Genomic DNA, 24,895 nt, shown 5'->3' on the forward strand with positions numbered 1-24,895 from the left:
TGACTATGGGGGCGACTGATACCATAGTTGGTTGATCCTCTGGGTCAGTCACAGCATGTGTTATCTGGTCATCAGATTCAGAGACTTCCTCCCTCTCTTCAAGGTGCTGGATGATGTTAAACAGTGTTTGATAGGAGTAAGCCAGGACCCAGCAGGGTGCTGCAAGCTGTCGTTCTCCGGCATTATCAGGGTCAGGGCATACGACTCTCAAACATTCTATCAGGTTTTTAGGATTTTGCACTAGTTCAGGGGTGAAGTTCAAAACTATTGGAGGAGACACCCGTGACAGGTACCTGCCGATATCCTCCCACACACCTTGCCACCTGCCACAAGACTGTTTCGGGACAGATTCCCGGGTAAGCTTTCTAAACAATCGACTAATCTTAGAGAGAAGAGGAAACCCGTTATTCAGAATTAGAAATAGTAATATATGGGTTACACATGGATATTCAAAATACTCAGAGACTGTTGTAATTAGCCCACTGTGAAAGAAGGAGGAGGTACCATTCCTGATATTATTCATAAAATGACTTCCAGATGAGGAAAGGAAGGCAGTGTAATTCTGAACGTTCTCTAAAAGATAGTTTCCATGAGACCCAAGTGATAACAGTGCAGAGCCTGAATGCCAGATTAAACTCAAGGCCAGTGCTTGGCAGCACAGCGAATTTAAAAAACGAACACAGATTGTAGCACATTCTCGGATCGGATATAGAGGAGAAAGGAGAACATGACAGGGATTGCATGACACATGATCAAACACGCCACTATTAACAGGACACTGAATATGGTGACTAGCAAGTAAGTGTGTTAGTTGTAAGCGTTTTAATCAATTCTACTGTTATCTCAACCCTTCGAGCCCCACGTTGGGCGCCAAAAAGGACTGTGGTGGTTTTACCGTGCTAGGCAGCTGAACACCACAACCGCTCTCTCCCTCCCCCTCCTTAGATGAGGAGGGGAAGAAGTAAAGGAAAGAACAACTCACGGGTTGAGATAAGGATGATTTAATTAAAGGAAAAAAATAATTATTAAGGAAAGATTATTATTAATTAAACAATTTAACTAAACAATTTAACTAAATTAACAGTTTAACTAAAGGGGAAAAAAGGAAAGGGGAAAAGGGAGGGGGAAAGGGAAAACTAAACAAAACAAGTAAAGGCTATGTGGAAGTGCAGAGGAAAGAAATTACTCTCTACTTCCCACCAACGAGCGATGCTTGACCACGTCCTTGAAGCAGGGCCTCAACGCACGTAGCCGGTGTTCGGGAGGAGGACAGACGTTTTCACGAGAGCCCACCCCTCCCCCCTTCCTCCTTTTTCCACCTGTTATTGCTGAGTGTGACATCATATGGTATGGAATATCCCTTTGGTTGGTTTAGGTCAGCTGCCCTGGTGATGTTTCTTTTCTCACATCTTTGCCCACCCCTAGGGGAGTTAGAGAGAGTCCTGATGCTGTGCCAGCACTGCTCAGCAGCAGACACAACACTGGTGTGATACCCTTGCTGTTTTAGCTACGAGTGCAGAGCACAGCACTGTATGGGCTGCTGCAGGGAAAGTTAACATCCCAGCCCGACCCAGTACATACACAACGAGTTGCAGAAGCTGCTGAGGGAGAAGGTGAATCGAGTCAGTTTGCAGAAGTGAAAGCCATTCAGACGGCTTTTCTTTGTCTCAGCTCACAGGCTTCACTTTCCCGTTTCTCTCCCCCATCCCAGAGAGGGTGAGCGAACAGCTGTGTGGTGTTTAGCTGCTGACGGGGTTAAACCACAACACTCCGTCACCCTCACCGTGAAGAAGTTCTTTCACATGTTGGCGCTGAACTTCCTGTGCTCCATTTTTTGGCCATTGCCCCTTGTCCTATCCACACAAACTGCTGAAAAGAGGTTGGCCAAATCCCACTCTCTCCCACACTTCAGATATTTGTAAACATTGATGAGATTCCCCTCTCAATCTTCTCTTCTCAAGGCTGAACAGACCCAGGTCTCTCAGTCTTTCCTCATAGGGAAGATGCTCCAGGCCCCGAATCATCTTTGTTGCCCTCCGCTGGACTCTAATGAGGTTCACCATGTCCAAGTGCAAGGTTCTGCATCTGGGCCAGGGCAATCCTGGACATGAGTACAGACTGGGTGAAGAACTCATTGAGAGCAGCCCTGCAGAGAAGGACTTGGGTGTTCTGATGGATGAAGAGCTTGACATGAGCAGGAAGTGCGCGCTTGCAGCCCAGAAGGTGAACTGCATCCTGGGCTGTATTAAAAGAGGAGTGGCGAGCAGGTCAAGGGAGGGGATTGTCCTCCTCTACTCTGCCCTTGTGAGGCCCCACTTGGAGTTCTGCATCCAAGTCTGGAGCCCCCAGCAGAAGAAGGATGTGGAGCTGTTAGAGCAGGTCCAGAGGAGGGCCACAAAGATGATCAGAGGGCTGGAACATCTCTCCTACGAAGAAAAGCTGAGAGAGATGGGGCTGTTCAGCCTGAAGAAGAGAAGGCTCCGAGGAGACCTCATTGCATCCCTTCAGTACTTGAAGGGGACTTATAAAAAAGATGGAGAGCAACTCTTTGCTCAATCAGATATTGACAGGAGAAGGGGGAGCCATCTAAATATCTAAATCTAAAGCTGGCTTTAGATATTGCTGAACGAGAAAAGCGACCAGTTCTCGATCTCTGTACTGATTCATGGATGGTAGGAAATGCCCTGTGGGGGTGGTTCCAGCAATGGAAGCAGAACAACTGGGAGCGCAGGGGCAAACACATCTGGGCTGCTGCATTGTGGCAAGATATTGCTGCCCGGGTAGAGAACCTGGTTATAAGGGCACGCCATGTAAATGCTCATGTGCCCAAGAATCGGGCTACTGAAGAACATCAAAACAACCAGCAGGTGGATCAGGCTGCTAAGATTGAAGTGGCTCAGGTGGACCTGGACTGGCAACGTAAGGGTGAATTATTTATAGCCCGATGGGCCCATGACACCTCAGGCCATCAAGGTAGAGATGCAACATACAGATGGGCTCGTGATCGAGGGGTGGACCTGACCATGGACACTATAGCACAGGTTATTCATGACTGTGAAATATGTGTTGCAGTCAAGCAAGCCAAGTGGTCAAAGCCTCTTTGGTATGGAGGACGATGGCTGAAATATAAATATGGAGAGGCCTGGCAGATTGATTACATCACACTCCCTCAAACCCGCAACAGCAAGCGCCACGTACTTACAATGGTGGAAGCAACCACCGGATGGCTGGAAACATATCCTGTGCCCCATGCCACCGCCCGGAACACTATCCTGGGCCTTGAAAAGCAAGTCCTATGGCGACATGGCACTCCAGAGAGAATTGAGTCAGACAACGGGACTCATTTCCGAAACAACCTTATAGACACTTGGGCCAAAGAACATGGTATTGAGTGGGTGTATCACATCCCCTATCATGTACCAACCTCCAGGAAAGTCGAGCAATATACTGGACTGTTAAAGACTACGCTGAAAGCAATGGGTGTTGGGACATTTGAACATTGGGATACGCATTTGGCAAAGGCCACCTGGTTAGTCAATACTAGGGGATCTGCCAGCCGAGTTGGACCTGCCCAAACAAAGCTATTACGTACTGTAGAAGGGGATAAAGTTCCTGTAGTGCATGTAAGAAACATGCTGGGGAAGACAGTCTGGGCTATTCCTGCCTCAGGAAAAGGCAAACCCATTCGTGCTGAACGGGCTTCAACATGTGACGATCCAACATCACATACCATCTCTTCTGCCCTGAATGACTGCTGTGACAGATGGAGCCCGAAGTCAGTCACGGACTATGCAAACTCAGTGGACATTCTATATACCATAGATGAAAATGGTGATTAATTAGAATGTATTGAAAAGAGTGTAACCTGAGCATGACATAAATGGTATGGAATAAGGGGTGGATATCTGTCCTGGTTCCAGTTAGGATAGAGTTAACTTTCCTCCTAGTAGCTGGTAGGGTGCTATGTTTTGGATTAGGATGGGAAAAGCGCTGATAACATGCTGATGTTTTAATTGTTGCAGAGCAGTGCTTACACCAAGCCAAGGACTTTTCGGCTTCTCGCTCTGTCCTGCCAGCGAGCAGGCTAGGGGTGCAGCAGGAGCTGGGAGGGGACAGACCCAGGACAGCTGACCCAAACTGGCCAAAGGGGTATTCCATACCATCTGATGTCATGCTAAACAATTAATATGGGGGGGCTAGCTGGGGTGGGGGGGCCGGCTGCTCGGGGATAGGCTGGGCATCGGTCAGCGGGTGGTGAGCGATTGCATTGTGCATCACTTGTTTTGTACACATTATTAGTAGTAGTACTATTATCATTATTATTATTATTATTATTGTTATTATTATTTTCCTGTCTTAATAAACTGTCTTTATCTCAACTCACAGGCTTCACTTTCCCATTTCTCTCCCCCATCCCAGAGAGGGAGGGGGCAGGGCATGCGAATGGCTGTGTGGTGCTGATCTGCCGGCAGGGTTAAACCACGACACCTGGGAAGCTTTTCAGGGGTCTAGAAAAAAAATAACAAACAAACACGGGAAGTAAGAATTCTTATTTAAATGAAAGAGCTATGTTACTTGCTATCAAACAGAACACTGAATCTTTGAATGCACGCTAGGGAGAAGATTAAGAATTGTAATATATTAAGAACAAAAACCAACATGCATGATACAATTTCAGTCTCTGGTAATGTGAGAAACAAAGTTGTGCTTTTGCAGTAGAATGTGTTTTTGCAGTGTAAAATTCCACTAACCTTGCGTACGCAAAAGCGATTTTGCAGGCATGACAGTGGCACAGCAGTGGGGAGTATGTTAAGCAGATAAGGGGAAGGTCCCACTGTCCTAAAATAAGGAGGATAGCTAAGACAAACAAGACGAGCAATGCAAAATCAGTAAAAACAAAAAATCGCGGGCCCTCTAGTCATGAGAAAAGATGGGAAAAAAACTAAAAGGAGAAATTAATGTTTGGTCAAATAAAATTGTACATATATGGTATAGTAACAAGCTATGAGTAGTTTGTGAATGTGTAGTACACAGTCAGTGAGGAAACAGGGGAGGAATTAAGCATCGGGTAGTAGGAAATATAAGGTTATGATATACTTTTACTGTGCGCTCCTGCTTGCAGGACACTCGCCATCGCAATCGCAAATAAAAATGCTACTTCATTGGGATCCTCGCCTGAGCCTGTGTTATTGGCTGCAGATTGTTTCTCACAAATTGGGGTCTTGTCTGGAATCCTGTCGCCTTCTGGGGAGCCCCACTACCACTGTAGCAGGAAGGCATGCCCCGCTGATTTCAGCAGTCCTGTGCATTGGTGGTGGTGGTTCTGCAGAGAACTGACAAAGGAACCGAGACTGGTTAAGAAGGCAGGTTCGGTGAAGGATTAGGGAAGAAAGGAAGGTAGGCACTCCGGTTTTAAGAATTGACCTGGTAACTCTGTGCACAGACCAAGGTAAGAAATATTAAGTATTGCCTTGGGGGTCGGGCAAGACTCTTGTGTGAAGTGTGATTGAGATGTACTTTTGTACGAAGCGAGTGTGGAGTCCCGATCCATGGTTCCGTAGCTCCGCGAGGAGCACGGCCGGAGACAGACAAAGCGAAAGGTAAAAGTGAGAAAGGAAGAGTCTTGGGGAAATCTGGTGTACGGTAAAATGCTTGGCAGTATTCCAGGGAATTTGGTTAACTCATAGGTGTATGGTACCCCGTGCACAGCAAAGTGCTCGTCAGTAAACCCCCATTTTCTAGAATCAGAATGTTAGTGTGTGGTACCCTGCAGGAGGAAAAATTTCTATAGCAGCACGCTGACAAGGGCTAGGAAAAATGGGAAATAAGGGTTCCAGGGGACAGGGAGATATCCCTGGGGCAGTGCCTACCGGCAGTCCTTCTGGAAGAATGATAAGAAATTGGAAAAATAATCCCCAAATTAGAGGAAGTGATTAAAAAAAAAAAAAAGATTAAATACTGTGTATTAATCTGGACAAAGGAACCAATTAAGGAAACATCAGTATTTTGGCCAAAATACGGGTCTGATGAAAATTCAGGCTTTAAATTTATATGTAAACAGTAAGACTCCTTGTTCAGAGGAGGGGTCGAGTTATGCTGCTTGCTGGGTACAGGGGGTAAGTCAGGTTTTGTTGAAAAAGGCCCCCGGACCAGACCAGGAGAAAGAGGCATCAGAGGGAAGGACCAGTCAATGGGAACCCTTGGATAATTTACTCCTTCCTATAGTCCTTATATTGCACCAGCAGCAGCAGCAGCCACTCCAGGAAGGGAGACAGGGACTACAATTAACACTGTCCCTAGAGAAGGAGTGCACTCTAGGCTCTGGCAATAATTAGAACAATGTAGAAAAGATATTGAGAATTTCCCTTTCCCTGATACTAACAGTACTAACACTAACTGTGTATCCTCTTAGGGAGGTTCCAGTGGGACAAGGACAAATAGGTTATGTGAACTCCCCCTTCCCTTACCAGCAGAAAGGTTAGGAGTTTTAAGAAGGAAATTAAGTCTTTAACTGAGGACCCTATAGGACTAGCAGAACAGTCAGATACGTTTCTAAGGCCTAATTTGTATTCGGGGGGGGGGGAGGGGGGATGCCAATCTTGAGTATGTTATTCCCTGGAGAAGAATGTTTAGGAGGGGAACAATTAGGCAGGCAGCTATGCAAGAATGGGAAAGAACCAACCCCCCCCCCCCCCCCCCGCCCCAGACCAGGAGTAATTCCGATAGAGCAGAAATATCCGCTTATCCAACTGGGATAATAACAACCCACAACACAGAAATCATATGAGAGACTTAGGGTCAGAATGAGAAAGTACTCGAGGATGAATCCTGAGGACCCGGTAGCCCAAGGGCTCTTGAAAGTTCATTTTGTGATTAAAGTCTGGCCAGATATACAGAAAAAACTCCAGAAGGTGGGGGGATGTAGTGAACAGTCACTGGAGACCCTCCTGCAGGAGGTCCATGGGGGGAGATGAGAAGGAAAAGCAGAGAGTGAAACTAATGGTATTCACAGTGGACCAGGTAATGAGGCAGAGAGTTGGAGACAGAGGAAGAAAACTTTCAGGGGAAATCAGGCCCAGGATGGAAGGGAGAGAATCATAGAATCATAGAATCATTAGGGCTGGAAAAGCCCTCCAAGATCATCTGGTCCAACCATCCCCCTTACTACCAATGTCACCCACTAAACCATGTCCCTAAGCACCAAGTCCAACCTTTCCTTAAACACCCCCAGGGACGGTGACTCCACCACCTCCCTGGGCAACCCGTTCCAATGCCTGACTGCTCCTCCTGAGAAGAAATTTCTCCTCATTTCCAACCTAAACCTCCCCTGGCGCAACTTGAGGCCATTCCCTCTAGTCCTATCACTAGTTATCTGTGAGAAGAGGCCGACCCCCCAGCTCCCCACAACTTCCTTTCCAGCAGTTGGAGAGAGCAATAAGGTCTCCCCTGAGCCTCCTCTTCTCCAGACTAAAGAACCCCAGTTCGTTCAGCTGCTTGTCATAGGACTTGTGTTCCAGGCCCTTCACCAGCTTCGTAGCCCTTCTCTGGACATGCTCCAGGGCCTCAATGTCCTTCTGGTAGTGAGGGGCCCAAAACAGAACACAGTACTCGAGGTGTGGCCTCACCAGAGCAGAGTACGGGGGGACGATCACCTCCCTGGTCCTGCTGGCTACCCTATTCCTGATACAAGCCAGGATGATGTGGGCCTTCTTGGCCACCTGGGCACACTGCCGGCTCATGTTCAGGTGAGCATCGATCAGCACCCCCAGATCCTTTTCCTCCGCACAGCTTTCGAGCCACTCTGCCCCAAGCCTGTAGTGTCGCATGGGGTTGTTGTGACCAAAGTGCAGGACCCGGCACTTAGCCATGTTGAACCTCATCCCATTGGCCTCTGCCCTTCGATCCAACTTGTCCAGGTCCCTCTGCAGGGCCTTCCTACCCTCCTGCACATCGACACTTCCCCCCAACTTGGTGTCATCTGCAAACTTACTGAGGTTGTACTCAATTGCCTCGTCCAAATCATCAATATAGATATTAAAGGGGATGGGCCCCAGCACCGACCCCTGGGGATCACCACTCATGACCAGTCGCCAGCTGGATTTCACTCCATTCACCACTACTCTCTGGGCCTGGCTGTCCAGACAGTTTTTAACCCAGCAAAGAGTGTACCTGTCCAAGCCATGGGCTTCCAGCTTCTCGAAGAGAACACTGTGGGAGACCATGTCAAAGGCCTTGCTGAAGTCTAGGTAGGCTATATCAACAGCCTTTCCCTCATCCACCAGGCGGGTCACCCGGTCATAGAAGGAGATGAGGTTGGTCAGGCAGGACTTGCCTTTCATGAACCCATGCTGACTGGGCCTGATTCCCCTGGTTGTCCTGCATATGCTGTGTGATTGCATTCAAGGTGACATGTTCCATCACTTTTCCTGGCACCGAGGTCAGGCTGACAGGCCTGTAGTTCCCCGGGTCCTCCTTATGACCCTTCTTATAGATGGGTGTCCCATCACACTAGCTGCCAGTTCTTAGTGCTGGCCCTGATGCCCTGCAAGGTTTTCAGGCAAATCATTGTACAAAGATGAATACAGGATCAGAAGTCTGCATTTTCCCAGCGTCGTATTTCTGTCACTTAAGACACAATTTCCTTTCTTAATCATTTTCTTTAAAATTTTCATAGTTTTGTTTTATTTTTAATTGTTATTCATATTAATAAGAATATTTTAATAATTTCAATTTAATTAATTATTTTCTTAATCAGACTTAAGAAACTCAGTATATTTTTCCTCTTTAGTTTGCTGTAAGCTACAGCCTGTTCCGGAAATGGAACTGTTGGTGGTTTCCTGTGACATGGACAGCTGCAGCAACTGCAGAGGACTAACAAATTATTTTCATTCATCTCTCTGCAGTACTGTATCACATAGAGAAGAACAGGGGCAAGAGGAGGGAAAGAAGGACATTTTCAGACAGCAGGATGCTATGCTATCGAGTCGAGTCTCCCCACCATGCTTTTTTTTTTTGTACACAAATGTCAGTCGTTTCACCTTGATCGATAATTTAAAAGCAAAGTTGCAAATTTTTTTTTCTTAGTGATCATCAGGCCTGGCTGCAATGGTTTCTAATTTTTAGCATATATATAGAGTTTAATAAAGTTATTTGAATACTTGTCAAGTTACCTATGAGAAAACAGCTACTCCAAAAAGATTTTAATGGCACATCTTTGAGCAATGGACACTTTATACAGGTCAGAAGAATGGCACTAGCCCTCTTCTATAAACTTGGAAAAACAGAAAGCACCTGGTCATATTTAAATTAGTATTCAGCTTGGCAATTAAGTCAACATTTACCACAATTCTGATACACAAAATTAATCAGGCACAGAATACAAGGAGATCAGTAATCCCTCTTTAAAAAAAGAAAAGGAAAAGAAACACTGTAAGAACTTTTAAGTCCTGTAACTTGTCAGTACTGAAACATTGCATAGCACTTCTCTATTCTTCTACTTCAGAAGACAAAGCCACTCAACTATCTTTTCCTGGATGTTGTGCAGGTGACAGAAAGCAAATGGACTTGGAATATGGTATCAACTCATTTTAAGGCAGTAGCATCTTCCTTTAGCTTTTCTAATATGTGCATTACCATCATTCTGAATCTGCCAAAAAAAAACCAAAAAACAGCATGCTCTCACAGGATATCATCACAGCATTAACTGTGATAGAAAAGAGCAGGCTGGCTCTTCCAAAACCACCATTGAGCCCTCTAACAATGCTCTTCTTGTTGATAAGGATTAAGAATCTAAGTTGTCTGTGCATATAAAATTCCTCATCTCCTCAAAAGCCTGGCACTCTGCATCCCAAATTTGCATGCAGGACCCCTTTACCTGTGGTCCATCAAGCTCTAAAGAAGACTTGAACAGAATCCTTTGCAGTTAACATGTTCTCTGCTCTCATTGGGTAGGAGGGGGAAAGGATGCAACATAACAAATATCTTGGTTGTGGTCCTAGCAATTTTGAAATATTGTTCTTTAATCAGTATCTTATCAAAGGTATATTCCTGATACTCACAATTTCCAGGTAAAAAACTCTCATCAACCATCAGGAAGCAGTATTAATACTCAGGGGATAACCTGTCTGCACTAAACTGGTTAGCCACAGACAGACCTATAGCATTCTCATGAGCCAGTCTCCAGAGAGAAGTGAGCAAATCAAATGCCCTCTTGCCACCCTATCAGTCACTGCAGCAGCTGTTCATGCCAGAAATTCTGGTATGTGCATGGAAGTAGCACATCAGCTGCAGCATGCACCATGTCTTCCAAATCAGTCCTGCAGTGTTTTCTTCATGCCTTCTGTGTCCAATATGCTTACATATGTTGGTAATTACTGAGTTTCTCTCCATCTGCTTATGAAATGGGGCAGCTATGCAATCAGAATAGAGTTCTCCGAAGAGACACAAACGTGACTGGAAACATTCAAAACCAAGGCATATTTTGAATTGACAAAGCTGCATGAAATGGCAAACCAAAATAGTTTCTGGCTTGAGAGTTGCTAATGAGAAATGAACTGTTTCCTGGCAGGAGTTCATTCCTTATGGCATACGGAACTCATGTCAGCACCCACAAATCTTGGCACCACACACAAATACCAATGAGCACTGTGTGAATGTAGATAGCATAGGCTTTGTACCATGTTGGCCATGTAAGACAAAAGGGCAAACCATAGGCCGAGTGACAAAATGGTGTACAAATATAATAATCAAACTTAGCGTGTTGTTTTAGAGCTAGAAGGATTCATGGTAATAGATAACTTCACTGCTGTTTTGGAACTTAATGAATTCTCAGCTAAGGATTAAGAGCTGTCTTCAGATAACTAGGAATAATAAAACCAGATGAATTAATCATTCCAAGTTTACTTTCTGCTATAAACAGGTCTGCTAGAAATCCAGAGTCACTGAGGTTTATACATGTGGTAGTTAGCAAAGCTTCCTCCAACTGTGTACTAAGCCAGTGCCCTTAATCAATATGCCAAAATGTTACTTAATAAACTTAATACTTAATAAACAAAATACAGAAGATCCCCAAACTTGATTCACCCACAGAACTCTGGTATCTGAAAGTTGAGACAGACTGCAAAGAAGACGTTTTTCTAAACGGAGTTAGCACTAGTTTAACAGTTCCCACTGTAATCGATTCCACTCAGACTGGTACAGGAAATTCCTTGAAAATCATGCAGTGGAATAATTAACCACTTTAAAGCAGCACTGATTTTGTTTGGTTGGTTTTTAATTTGACTGAGCTCCAAACATAAATTAGTCAGTAAAATTACTTTTCCTTTTACCTGAATATGTGCTTCTTGCTTAGTCATTAGAGATACTACAGGATTTTCAGGACAGGTCAGGGCTTGTGAGGGCTGTAAAATGGCAGGTATAATAACATTCTGCAGTTGACTTTGTGACAAGGATCCTTGCAAAATACAAAGACAAAATATTTAAACAGAGACTTTTTCTCCACATCTAATTCATACCTATGTGTCTTGCCTCTTTAACTGAAAACTTCAAAGCATATTTAAATAACATTTATTGGTATTGTTTCCTTGGTACATGTTGGCCTTGAATGCCTCCAGGGATGGGGCATCCACAACATGAACCTCATAAAGACACTTAGCATATCACTCAGCTTACAGGAGAGTTGTCATTTTTATTTCTTCTGTATTTGTTAAGAATGTCTTTGTGGAGCTATGTGGAGCTATAGTACCAACCGTATCCTGGGGTGCATCAAGCACGGCATTGCTAGTCAGTCGAGGGAAGTGATTGTCCCCCTCTACTCTGCGCTGGTGCGGCCTCACGTTCTGGGCACCACAGTACAAAAAGGACATGAAACTGTTGGAGAGTGTCCAGAGGAGGGCGACGAAGATGATGAAGGGCCTAGAGGGGAAGATGTATGAGGAGCGGCTGAGGTCACTTGGCCTGTTCAGCCTGGAAAAGAGGAGGCTGAGGGGAGACCTCATCGCGGTCTACAGCTTCCTCACGAGGGGGAATGGAGGGGCAGGCGCCGATCTATTCTCCTTAGTCACCAGTGATAGGACCCGTGGGAATGGTGTCAAGCTGCGGCAGGGGAGGTTCAGGCTAGACATCAGGAAGAGGTTCTTCACTGAGAGGGTTGTCATGCACTGGAACAGGCTCCCCAGGGAAGTAGTCACTGCACCAAGCCTGTTGGAATTTAAGAAGTGTTTGGACTGTGCACTTAGTCACATGGTCTGAATTTTTGGGTAGACCTGTGTGGAGCCAGGAGTTGGACTCGATGATCCTTATGGGTCCCTTCCAACTCGAGATATTCTATGATTCTATAAATAAATAATGCAATGGCAATTACCTTCTTTTGTAGTTTTGATGTCAGTGTTTCTTCAAAGAAGAACTGAGGTCATGAATATGTTGTTCTTCTTTACCAAAAAACATGGAATTTAAACTTAACCAACAAGTAACGATAAACTTTAAATTATTAATCAACATTTTTGTAAGTGTGTCCCGTCCCCCCCCCCCCCCCCCCCCTCCCATTTTGGTAGCATCCAAGCAATATCTTAACCTATCCATCTAAACAACTGTTACTGACTAAAGCACAGAAAGTACCTGTGGTGATTTTACTCGGGTGGGCAGCTGAGTTCCACCACAGCCGCTCTCTCACTTTCCCCTCCTCAAAGAGGAAGGGGGAGAAAATACAACACAAAAAGCTCAAGGTTTGAGATAAGGATGATTTAATTAAAGGGAAAAGGGAGAGGGAAAAAAAAAAAAAAGGCTATGCGGAAGCACAGAGAGAAAGGGGAAAAAAAAAAAAAAAGTTATTCTCTACTTCCCATCAACAAGCCATGTCCGGCCACGTCCTGGGAAGCAGGGCCTCAGAACGTGTAACGGTTGTTCGGGAGAACAGCCCCCTCCCCCATGAGAGCCCCCCTTTTTATTGCTGAGTGTGACATCATGTGGTATGGAATATCCCTTTGGTTGGTTTAGGTCAGCTGCCCTGGCGATGTCCCCTCCCCATCACTTGCCCACCCCCAGCCTGCTGGCTCTTGGGGGCTTGGAGGTAGTCCTGATGCTGTGCCAGTACTATGCAGCAATAGACACAACACTGGAGTGATACCAGTGCTGTTCTAGCTATGAGTGCAGAGCACAGCACTGTATGGGCTCCTGCAGGGAAAGTTAACTCCATCCCAGACAGACCCAGCACAGTACCATGGATTTTCTGGCTATGTCAGAGATGAGAGTCTTTTGGATATGAACAGATGCTTTAATCTCATAAAATCTTTCTTCAGCTTTGAAAACCAGGTGCTGCTGGTTTGCAAAAGCCATTGAAATGGCAATACTACCTGGTCCCATCTCACGCTTTTTTAAAATGAGTAAATTAAACACAAGAACATGGGAATAAATTGATGTACCTTGCCCTGTTCTAGTAAGAAGGCTTTCAGAACTTACTACAGCGATGGCTTTGCACTACTGATACTTTCACTGTTTTTACAAAGATACAACATGCCAGTCAGAAACATGTAAGTAGTAGCAACCGTATATCATGTCCTATAAAATTACACAACTGGTACTCTACACATGATCACTGCTTTTTCATTGCAGGAAGAATATCATTTGTTGCTATAACAATGTCCTCATAAGATTGTTTAGAAATCCCTTATGTCAAAGTCTGTCAAGGACCTGTTCCTGACAAGAGACAGACTAGGATTTGAGACCACTCTGTCTTCCCCATTACTACTAAGTGGAAGAATGTTCACAGGGTCACTGGTGAGATGGAAGACAGGTTCCTGGGCTAAAAGCGACACTCCTATAGGAACAACTACCATTAAATTGCAAGCAAACTAATTCATGTAATTACTTTATCTCCATTCTGTTTTTATAACTACTATTTGTACCTCATGCAGTAAAACGCCTACTTGCAACTTATTCAAAGATTCATCCCCAGAAGTGCATGATTCCCTAAAAACAAATTCAAAAAACACTGAGCTACCAATCCTCCTAAAATATTCCTTTCTCCTCTCCAATACCAGCCCAGCCCAATCCTGTCCAGATCTGTCCTACAGAAAAAAGCAGTTCTGCACATCTCTTTATTTTAGCTAATATCTGCTTTTCTACATAAATATTTATTGTGGTTTATTTGTGTTTCTTTTTTAATTATATGGCCGGGAGGGAAGGTAGGAAGGATGGTAAAGGAAGATGATTTCCATCTTTTTTGAGCAAGTATTGTATCTGAAAAGATAAGAGACTGAAATCATCCTTTGCTTGGAGCAAAAAACGATTAATTTTAAGGTTAGCCAATTTGATGTCATGTCTTAACTGGCAGCAGAATAAATTACTATCATCTGCTATCTACCAGCTTTCTGAAGTAGACTGCTAGGTTACGTTTATACTGCTGAATCAGAGAGGTCTCTGAGGCCAAGTGGCACAGCCTGATTCAGGCACACTGCTTACAGCTAGTCCACTCTAAAGTGGCTCTGCCTTGGAGATCACCAACTGGAGATGTTCAAAACAGAACCAGGGAGTAAGCTACTGGTTAATAGTGTGGGCAGTCAAGAAAACTAACACTCATACTCACTCTTGTACCTTGATTTATTTTTTGGTGTAGGCATACTCTAAAATTTCTACCTTATCTATGATTTTTTGTACATTATTTTGATGTAATTTTGAGGGTAAACCCAACTTAGATTATCTTAAATCCTTTTAGCTATGTTTAGGTGTGTCACAAACCTAAATAAAAATGTAAAAAATAGAAACAAAAACAAAATTAAATAAATATACATATACATATACATATAGTTTACACATACTAATGCCTAAGTTCTGAAGCAACTTCCCAGTCTCAGCCCTATGCTAAATAAATACTGTAATAAAGAGATCAGTCCTACTGCATAGTAGCCTTCAATGACTTGTGCACATTTCCCCTGAATATCATGGAAGCAATACACAGTCCTTAAAGGGACTTTGAGGTCACCTGTCAGCTGGATGGAAAGAGGGGCCCTTCTGAAAACCACTTTACATTTTCAGAGATTGCCCAAGGAACACTGACCTCTTCCACAAACCAGGGACTCTCATTCCTTTCCAGCCCTCCTCCTCCATTGACTGTGTGAGCAATTCAAGGAAAATGTATGAAATCTACACATTTTTCAATAGTTTATGCAATATTATGTTAACATGGAAAAATAATATATTTTTACTTTAAGACCTCTTTATTGGAAAGTACCTTCCAAGTTTATACCAATGCTTAAGTTTTCATTTCTACAATGCAGAAGCATTTCTTAGATAGGAAAATACGTTCTCTTATTTACCAAATAAGAATACAGTACTACGGTAATTAAAATGTGACAGGATCTAAATGGCATACCTGTATTAGACTGTGAGTTAGACTTCTGAAAAGTAAAAGATGATGATCTTGCACATTTTCTGGAACAACAGATGAAATCTAGAGAAAGTTAAATATAATGTCCTGCGGGTACAGATTGGCAGGTGATTTCAGCACAATGTTATGATACAGAATTAAAACCTGAACACGATAAATTCTAGGAATGATTTACAGGAACAATTTTAAGGCAGTACCTAAAAGTAACAGAGGGTCTTGGAATCGCACTCAACACCTGGCAGAAAGCCCTAGGGAGTCTTCTTTCTTTCTACTAAGTTCAGGGGACCTAAAATCAAACATCAGATCACAGCCCACAGGCTCAGAGTATTTTAAGAATGAGAAGTTAAATTATGCTGTGGCCAAAACAAATAGGAAAAGGCAGATAAGAGCAAATACCCATGATAAAGATACTTGGCTCCTTTTCAGGGCTTCTGGAGTTTGGCTTTCTGGTAAATGTGAGAGGTAATAAGCCAAGAAATCTTGAAAGAAGACAGAGGAATATATATTAGGACATAGCAGGTGGCTCTACAACCCTTGTAGTCTTAGTCTACTAACAGGAAGTTTGTCCTGGCTCATACAAAATAAGGGTCCAAACACTATTTTCACAGGCAACAGTCAAACCCTATGAATAACTCAGTGTATTCTACTGTTTCAGTGAGGTGGTTATTACCATTTTCAGCTTTGCAAACTGGGTCTTCTGCAGGCTGCTGGAAAAAAAAATATAAGTGTGGAAAGGTCAAGGAGAATAGAAGAGTCATTTTCTAGCGCAGGACACAAGGTATATCAATATATATATTAAAAGCAGTCTTGTTTTTACTTTCCATTTTTCCTTGTTCTATTTTGATCCCAATTATTACAAGTCTTAAGCTGGGATAAAACTTTTATTACTGTAAGAATCATTGTCTATAGAATCCTAATTTCTCATCATTTTTGATCAATTATGCAAAACAAAACTTTAAGTTTTACCTTCAAAGGATGGTCCTTCGTTTCAAATACAAACATCGGATGGGCAAGCATTGCTCTCTGGAAAAGAGAAGAGAATATTTTTAATAACAATTCCATAATAGCACTTCTCAACTATAGTTCTCAAAGTGCTACGCAGTAACAAGCAAGACTTTATTTCTTCGTTAAAAATGGAGAAACTAAAAATCTGCAGTGATGTACAAAACAGTCCATAAATAAAGTGCTAGTCCACAAATCCCAGTATGAGTTTTGCATAACTAGAGACCACATGGTTTGGCCTTATTTTTTTACACTTCTTTTAGCTAAAAGGAAGAAAGAAGTTCCTTTAGCCTTTACAAAAAACGTGTCTGATTCTATAGTCTAAGCAATCTTCAAACCTGCAGTGGATTTCCATCAGGATAACAGAAATGTTTTAGGGAACTACATAATAGTAATAACTATTTGGTTTTTAGACCCCATTAAGCAGTAACTTTGGAAATCACATTCTCTTCCCCTCATGTCCTATATGGAGTTAATCATAGAATCATGGATTCATAGAATATTTTGGGTTGGAAGGGACCTCAAAGATCATCTAGTTTCAACCCCCCTGCCATAGGCAGGGATGCCATCCACTAGATCAGGTTGCTCAGGGCCTCATCCAACCTGGTCTTGAACACCTCCAGGGATGGAGCATCCACAACCTCTTTGGGCAACCTATTCCAGTGCCTTACCACCCTCTGAGGGAGGAACTTCCTCCTAACCTCTAATATAAATCTCCCCTCTTTTAGTTCAAAGCCATTCCCCCTTCTCCTGTCAATATCTGATTGAGCAAAGAGTTGCTCTCCATCTTTTTTATAAGTCCCCTTCAAGTACTGAAGGGATGCAATGAGGTCTCCTCGGAGCCTTCTCTTCTTCAGGCTGAACAGCCCCATCTCTCTCAGCTTTTCTTCGTAGGAGAGATGTTCCAGCCCTCTGATCATCTTTGTGGCCCTCCTCTGGACCTGCTCTAACAGCTCCACATCCTTCTTCTGCTGGGGGCTCCAGACTTGGATGCAGAACTCCAAGTGGGGCCTCACAAGGGCAGAGTAGAGGAGGACAATCCCCTCCCTTGACCTGCTCGCCACTCCTCTTTTAATACAGCCCAGGATGCAGTTCACCTTCTGGGCTGCAAGCGCGCACTTCCGGCTCATGTCAAGCTCTTCATCCATCAGAACACCCAAGTCCTTCTCTGCAGGGCTGCTCTCAATGAGTTCTTCACCCAGTCTGTACTCATGTCCAGGATTGCCCTGGCCCAGATGCAGAACCTTGCACTTGGACATGGTGAACCTCATTAGAGTCCAGCGGAGGGCAACAAAGATGATTCGGGGCCTGGAGCATCTTCCCTATGAGGAAAGACTGAGAGACCTGGGTCTGTTCAGCCTTGAGAAGAGAAGATTGAGAGGGGAATCTCATCAATGTTTACAAATATCTGAAGTGTGGGAGAGAGTGGGATTTGGCCAACCTCTTTTCAGCAGTTTGTGTGGATAGGACAAGGGGCAATGGCCAAAAAATGGAGCACAGGAAGTTCAGCGCCAACATGTGAAAGAACTTCTTCACGGTGAGGGTGACGGAGTGTTGTGGTTTAACCCCGTCAGCAGCTAAACACCACACAGCTGTTCGCTCACCCTCTCTGGGATGGGGGAGAGAAACGGGAAAGTGAAGCCTGTGAGCTGAGACAAAGAAAAGCCGTCTGAATGGCTTTCACTTCTGCAAACTGACTCGATTCACCTTCTCCCTCAGCAGCTTCTGCAACTCGTTGTGTATGTACTGGGTCGGGCTGGGATGTTAACTTTCCCTGCAGCAGCCCATACAGTGCTGTGCTCTGCACTCGTAGCTAAAACAGCAAGGGTATCACACCAGTGTTGTGTCTGCTGCTGAGCAGTGCTGGCACAGCATCAGGACTCTCTCTAACTCCCCTAGGGGTGGGCAAAGATGTGAGAAAAGAAACATCACCAGGGCAGCTGACCTAAACCAACCAAAGGGATATTCCATACCATATGATGTCACACTCAGCAATAACAGGTGGAAAAAGGAGGAAGAGGGGAGGGGTGGGCTCTCGTTGTGAAAATGTCTGTCCTCCTCCCGAACGCCGGCTACGTGCGTTGAGGCCCTGCTTCAAGGACGTGGTCAAGCATCGCTCGTTGGTGGGAAGTAGAGAGTAATTTCTTTCCTCTGCACTTCCACACAGCTTTTGCTTGTTTCGCTTAGTTTTCCCTTTCCCCCTCCCTTTTCCCCTTTCCTTTTTCCCCTTTAGTTAAATTGTTAATTGTTTAGTTAAATTGTTTAGTTAAATTGTTTAATTAATAATAATCTTTCCTTAATAATTATTTTTTTCCTTTAATTAAATCATCCTTATCTCAACCCGTGAGTTGTTCTTTCCTTTACTTCTTCCCCTCCTCATCTAAGGAGGGGGAGGGAGAGAGCGGTTGTGGTGTTCAGCTGCCTAGCACGGTAAAACCACCACAAGGCACCCCTTCCAACTGGGATGGGCTTTTTTTTGATGTCCTGGTTTCAGTTAGGACAGAGTTAATTTTCCTCCTAGTAGCTGGTAGGGTGCGATGTTTTGGATTAGGATGAGAACAGTGCTGATAACATGCTGACGTTTTAATTGTTGCAGAGCAGTGCTTACACCAAGCCAAGGACTTTTCAGCTTCTCGCTCTGTCCTGCCAGCGAGCAGGCTAGGGGTGCAGCAGGAGCTGGGAGGGGACAGACCCAGGACAGCTGACCCAAAGTGGCCAAAGGGGTATTCCATAGCATCTGACGTCATGCTAAACAATATATAGGGGTGGCTGGCCGGGGTGGGGGGCCGGCTGCTCGGGGATAGGCTGGGCATCGGTCAGCGGGTGGTGAGCAATTGCATTGTGCATCACTTGTTTCTTACACATTATTATTATTAATACTATTATCATTATCACTATTATTATTATTGTTATTATTATGTTCCTGTCTTAATAAACTGTCTTTATCTCAACTCACCGGCTTCACTTTCCCGTTTCTCTCCCCCATCCCAGAGAGGGAGGGGGGAGGGTGAGCGAATGGCTGTGTGGTGTTTAGCTGCCGGCCGGGTTAAACCACAACAGTCCTTTTGGCGCCCAATGTAGGGTACGAAGGGTTGAGATAACGACAGATTTGACCAGAGTCTGTTAAACTAAAATTGGTATAAGTATTGGACCTGCTTAATAGTTGCTAGTCACAATGTTGATTGCCTTAATCTCAAGTCTGCTGTGCCTGTTTTCCAAATTGAGTTTTACAGCACGTTACTTTCTGTATGTGCTCCCTGTTGCACTGTTTATCCTTTCCGGGCCCTGGTTTAAGATTGTTATGGTACTGTGCGGTGTAACAATGGCTTATGAAATGATGAAATATCTGGTCACGACTCTAACCTGGTATTTGTACTCAGCACTGACGTCGACTCTATACTTTGGAAACCATATCTCGGAAACTATTAGCAATTACACCTATTGCCATTTTTCGTTAGGGGAGTCCAATATACTTGGAATCGGCTGCCCCAGGGGTGGAAACATAGCCCTACCATTTGCCATGGACTGATCCAGTCTGCGCTGGAGCAGGGGGAAGCTCCTGAACACCTGCAGTAAATCGATGACATCATTGTGTGGGGTGAGCTGTTCACTCTCCCTTTCTCCTTCACCACCCTCTTATCCCCCGAGCTAGTTACGGTGGTTCTCCAAGATGTTGAATATCCTTGGGATACTCAGACCAGCATGTTCTTGTTGTTATGTCTCCTGAATGCGCTTCAGGTTTTTTTTAAGGTTAAACAACTACTTAGGAATCTCATCTGGAGATCTGTCTTGAGGCGGGATAGTTATGAGTAGCAGGGAGTGTGGGAGGATATGGGCAGGTTTCTAGAGCAGTGGGCACCTCCAGTGTTTTGGGCATTCACCCCTGAACAACTGCAAAATCCTAAAAAGCTGGTAGAATGCTTGAAAAAAAGGTGTCATGACTCTGGCAGTTCCAAAGAGACACAAATGACTGTAGCGTGCTGGGGTCTGGCTTGTGCCTATCGAGCTGCAATTGATGCTACTATCAACCTAGTGACAGACCCTGTGGCCATTCCAAGTCCTGTGACTGGCCCAACGGCCACTCCAACCCCCATGATGGACCTTGCAGCCACTCCAGATCCTGCAGCCACTCCAGCCCCTGCAGCTGCTCCAGCTGCTGCAGCCCCTCCCACTCCTGTGGCTGGGTCAGAGAAACGAGCTGTAGCAGTGCAAGTTGCCCCTGCAGAGGGTATTCCAACCCCTGTGGCAGACCCTGTGGCTGGGTCAGAGAAACGAGCTGTAGCAGTGCAAGTTGACCCCACAGAGGGTATTCCAACCCCTGTGGCAGACCCTGTGTCTGGGTCAGAGAAACGAGCTGTAGCAGTGCAAGTTGCCCCTGTAGACAAGGTGAAAAAATGGTATAGAGACTCAGGTCGTTTAGAACGCAGGCAGTCTTCTGCTAGGTCTAGGTATAGAGAAGACGAGGCTGGGCCATCAGAGGTGCAGGAGGATGAAGATGAAGGTGAGGATGTCGAAAAATCAACAGTAACTACCCGAACCCTATGCCAGCGTGAGCTACGAGATGTGCGAAAAGATTTTGGTCGCTGCATAGGTGAGCAGCTTGTCACCTGGCTGCTCCGGTGCTGGGACACCGGAGCCAATAGTCTGGAATTAGAGGGCAGGGAAGCCAGGAGGCTGGGATCCCTTGCTAGAGACGCAGGCATTGACAAAGCAATTGGAGATGGAGCAAGATCTCACAGCCTCTGGAGGCGTCTCCTGTCAGCTGTGAAGGAAAGGTATCCCTTCAAGGAAGAACTCGTATGTCTACCAGGCAAGTGGACCACCATGGAGAAGGGAATTCAGTACCTGAGGGAATTAGCCGTACGGGAAGTAATTTATAAGGACCTAGACGACGCACAAATATCCACAGATCCAGATGAAGTCCAGTGTACACGACCCATGTGGCGGAAGTTTGTACGGAGTGCACCATCATCACATGCCAGCTCATTGGCAATAATAGCCTGGAAGGAGGATGAGGAACCCACAGTGGATGAAGTGGTTAAACAACTCCGGCAGTATGAAGAAAGTCTCTCCTCTTCCCTACAGGCCTGCGTCTCGGCTGTGGAGAAACTCTCTGAAGAGGTCCACCAACTTAAAGAGAATTTATCTTCCCCCCCCACCTGAACGAACCAGTGTTCACCAACTAAAAGAAAATACTTTGGAGAAACTTTCTGAAGAGGTCCACCAACTTAAAGAGAGTTTATTTTCCTCCCCACCTGTACAAACCAGTGTCTCAGCTATTAGGGGTAAGCATTCATCCGTGCAAGGAAGACAATATGGTGGGCACACACACCGCGCCACCCTGTGGTTTTACCTACGTGACCATGGAGAGGACATGAGAAAATGGGATGGAAAATCTACCTCGACCCTAGAGGCACAGGTATGTGAGTTGCAAAAGAAAACAATTGGGAAAAAGGGGTTCTCTGAAAAGTTTGCTGCTCCAACTTCCAGCAGGCAGTCCTTTAAACACAGAAACGAAGATTCTGACCAGGACTAGAGGGGCCCTGCCTCCAGCCAGGGGGAGGAAAGGGACAATCGAGTTTATTGGACTGTGTGCATTCGATGGCCTGGCACGTCAGACGCACAGAAGTACAAGGCTTTAGTAGACATCGGTGCACAATGTACTCTAATGCCATCAAGCTATAAAGGGCCAGAGCCCATCTGTATTTATGGGGTGACGGGGGGATCCCAGCAGTTAACTGTATTGGAGGCTGAAGTGAGTCTAACCGGGAATGAGTGGCAAAAGCACCGTATTGTGACTGGCCCGGATGCTCCGTGCATCCTTGGCATAGACTGTCTCAGAAGAGGATATTTCAAGGACCCAAAAAGGTTCCGGTGGGCTTTTGGCATAGCTACCTTAGAGGCAGAGGACATTAAACAGTTGTCTACCTTGCCTGGTCTCTCAGAGGACCCTTCTGTTGTGGGGTTGCTGAGGGTTGAAGAACAGCAAGTGCCAATAATCGCTACCACAACTGTGCACCGGCGGCAATATCGCACCAACCGAGACTCCCTGATTCCCATCCATAAGCTAATTCGTCAACTGGAGAGCCAAGGAGTGATCAGCAAGACTCATTCACCTCTTAATAGTCCCATATGGCCAGTGCGAAAGTCTAATGGTGAGTGGAGACTAACAGTGGACTATCGTGGCGTGAACGAAGTCACGCTGTTATAAATTACTCTTTTAGCCAGAAAGAATTAGTTTATTGAGTAAGCGATCAGCAAGCAAAACAGCGCTGGGTGGCCGGGGAGTCCATGCTCCTCCATCTGCGTGCACCCCCCCCCCTTCACAGTCACCTTTTATCAACGAGTTCTTCCGGGGTTACGTAGCCCACCTTCCTGCTACTGCGGCTGCGTCGACTCTTGCTAGGGGGTCGTCTCCGGTCCCTCTGGTGGTCGCACGGATGAAGGCAGTAGTCTTCCTCTGCTTGGTATGTGGTGTTTTCCCCTTCTGAATTGGTCATGTTGGTTTGTCTTAAGATAGGGCAGTGGGTTATCGGTTTTGTAATTATATTGTTTACACAAAGTTCTCTCAATCTTCTGTCCGAGACAGCAACAGGCAGGGTGCCTCAAGGTTCTCGCCGCCGCCTGGGTGACTCCCTTTGTTCCTTCTTAATATAGCCATGGGAAATAATGAACAAACATGCTTTATACATCACAACGCCACCACTGAGTGCTGCAGTGCCGGACATGCTAGAACTCCAGTATGAACTGGAATCAAAGGCAGCCAAGTGGTATGTCACAATTGATATCGCTAATGCATTTTTCTCCATCCCTCTAGCAGCACAGTGCAAGCCACAGTTTGCTTTCACTTGGAGGGGTGTCCAATACACTTGGAATTGGCTGCCCCAGGGGTGGAAACACAGCCCTAACATTTCCGTGGACTGATCCAATCTGTGCTGGAATGGGGAAGATCCTGAACACCTGCAGTACATCGATGACATCATTGTGTGGGGTGTCACAGCAGAAGAAGTTTTCGAGAAAGGGAAGAAAATAGTCCAAATCCTTCTGAAGGCCGGTTTTGCCATAAAACAAAATAAAGTTAAAGGACCTGCACGAGAGATCCAGTTTTTAGGAATAAAATGGCAAGATGGATGTCATCAAATCCCAATGGATGTGACCAACAAAATAACAGCTATGTCTCCACCAACTAGTAAAAAAGAAACACAAACTTTCCTAGGTATCGTGGGGTTTTGGAGAATGCACATTCCAAATTACAGTCTGATTGTAAACCCACTCTACCAAGTAACCCGGAAGAAGAATGATTTCAAATGGGGTCCTGAGCAACGACAAGCCTTTGAACAAATTAAGCAGGAAATAGTTCATGCAGTAGCCCTTGGGCCAGTCCGAACAGGACCAGATGTAAAGAATGTGCTCTACACTGCAGCCAGGGAGAATGGCCCCACCTGGAGCCTCTGGCAGAAAAAGCCTGGGGAAACTCGAGGTCGACCCCTTGGGTTTTGGAGTTGGAGTCCTACATGCCAAGTTGCAGAAGCTGCTGAGGGAGAAGGTGAATCGAGTCAGTTTGCAGAAGTGAAAGCCATTCAGCTGGCTTTAGATATTGCTGAACGAGAAAAGTGGCCCGTTCTCTATCTCTGTGCTGATTCATGGATGGTAGCAAATGCCCTGTGGGGGTGGTTACAGCAATGGAAGCAGAACAACTGGCAGCGCAGGGGCAAGCCCATCTGGGCTGCTGCATTGTGGCAAGATATTGCTGCCCGGGTAGAGAACCTGGTTGTAAAGGTACGCCATGTAGATGCCAATGTGCCCAAGAATCGGGCTACTGAAGAACATCAAAACAACCAGCAGGTGGATCAGGCTGCTAAGAGTGAAGTGGCTCAGGTGGACCTGGACTGGCAACATAAAGGTGAATTATTTATAGCCCGATGGGCCCATGACACCTCAGGCCATCAAGGTAGAGATGCAACATACAGATGGGCTCGCGATCGAGGGGTGGACCTGACCATGGACACTATAGCACAGGTTATTCATGACTGTGAAACATGTGCTGCAATCAAGCAAGCCAAACGGTCAAAGCCTCTTTGGTATGGAGGACGATGGCTGAAATATAAATATGGAGAGGCCTGGCAGATTGATTACATCACACTCCCTCAAACCCGCAACGGCAAGCGCCACATACTTACAGTGGTGGAAGCAATCACCTGTAAACATATCCTGTGCCCCATGCCACCGCCCGGAACACTATCCTGGGCCTTGAAAAGCAATCCTATGGTGACATGGCACCCCAGAGAGAATTGAGTCAGACAATGGGACTCATTTCCAAAACAACCTTATAGACACTTGGGCCAAAGAACATGGTATTGAGTGGGTGTATCACATCCCCTATCATGCACCAGCCTCCGGAAAGTTGAACGATACAATGGACTGTTAAAGACTACACTGAAAGCAATGGGTGCTGGGACATTCAAAAATTGGGATACACATTTGCCAAAAGCCTCCTGGTTAGTCAATACT

The 24,895-nt window shown here is 45.3% G+C and overlaps 1 protein-coding gene and 1 long non-coding RNA gene across 4 annotated transcripts in view; one reads left to right on the top strand and one right to left on the bottom strand.

The window, feature by feature from the left end:
- Positions 1-18,822, bottom strand: part of LOC308184887 — a 36,294-nt gene extending 17,472 nt beyond the window's left edge. Inside the window, exons 1-6 of one of the 3 annotated variants that reach the window (XR_013943002.1) lie at positions 16,349-18,822; positions 15,580-16,086; positions 15,368-15,445; positions 12,362-12,428; positions 5,098-5,333; positions 4,385-4,508 (exon numbers count right to left, since the gene is read on the bottom strand). This is a non-coding gene — a long non-coding RNA (uncharacterized lncRNA). Of the gene's footprint in view, positions 1-4,384; positions 4,509-5,097; positions 5,334-12,361; positions 12,429-15,367; positions 15,446-15,579; positions 16,262-16,348 lie in introns of those variants that run through there. The other 2 variants (XR_013943003.1, XR_013943004.1) reach the window with 2 other exon arrangements.
- The window catches only part of LOC308184794 (collagen and calcium-binding EGF domain-containing protein 1-like), a 198,871-nt gene that overhangs the window by 170,439 nt on the left and 3,537 nt on the right, over positions 1-24,895 (top strand). The window contains exon 6 of the mRNA XM_080572365.1: positions 19,843-19,982. The gene's annotated coding sequence lies outside the window, so the exon portion shown is untranslated. The remainder of the gene's footprint in view (positions 1-19,842; positions 19,983-24,895) is intronic.

This window comes from Anser brachyrhynchus (genome assembly GCF_964034855.1).
Source record: "Anser brachyrhynchus genome assembly, chromosome: W".
Lineage (NCBI taxonomy): Eukaryota > Metazoa > Chordata > Aves > Anseriformes > Anatidae > Anser > Anser brachyrhynchus.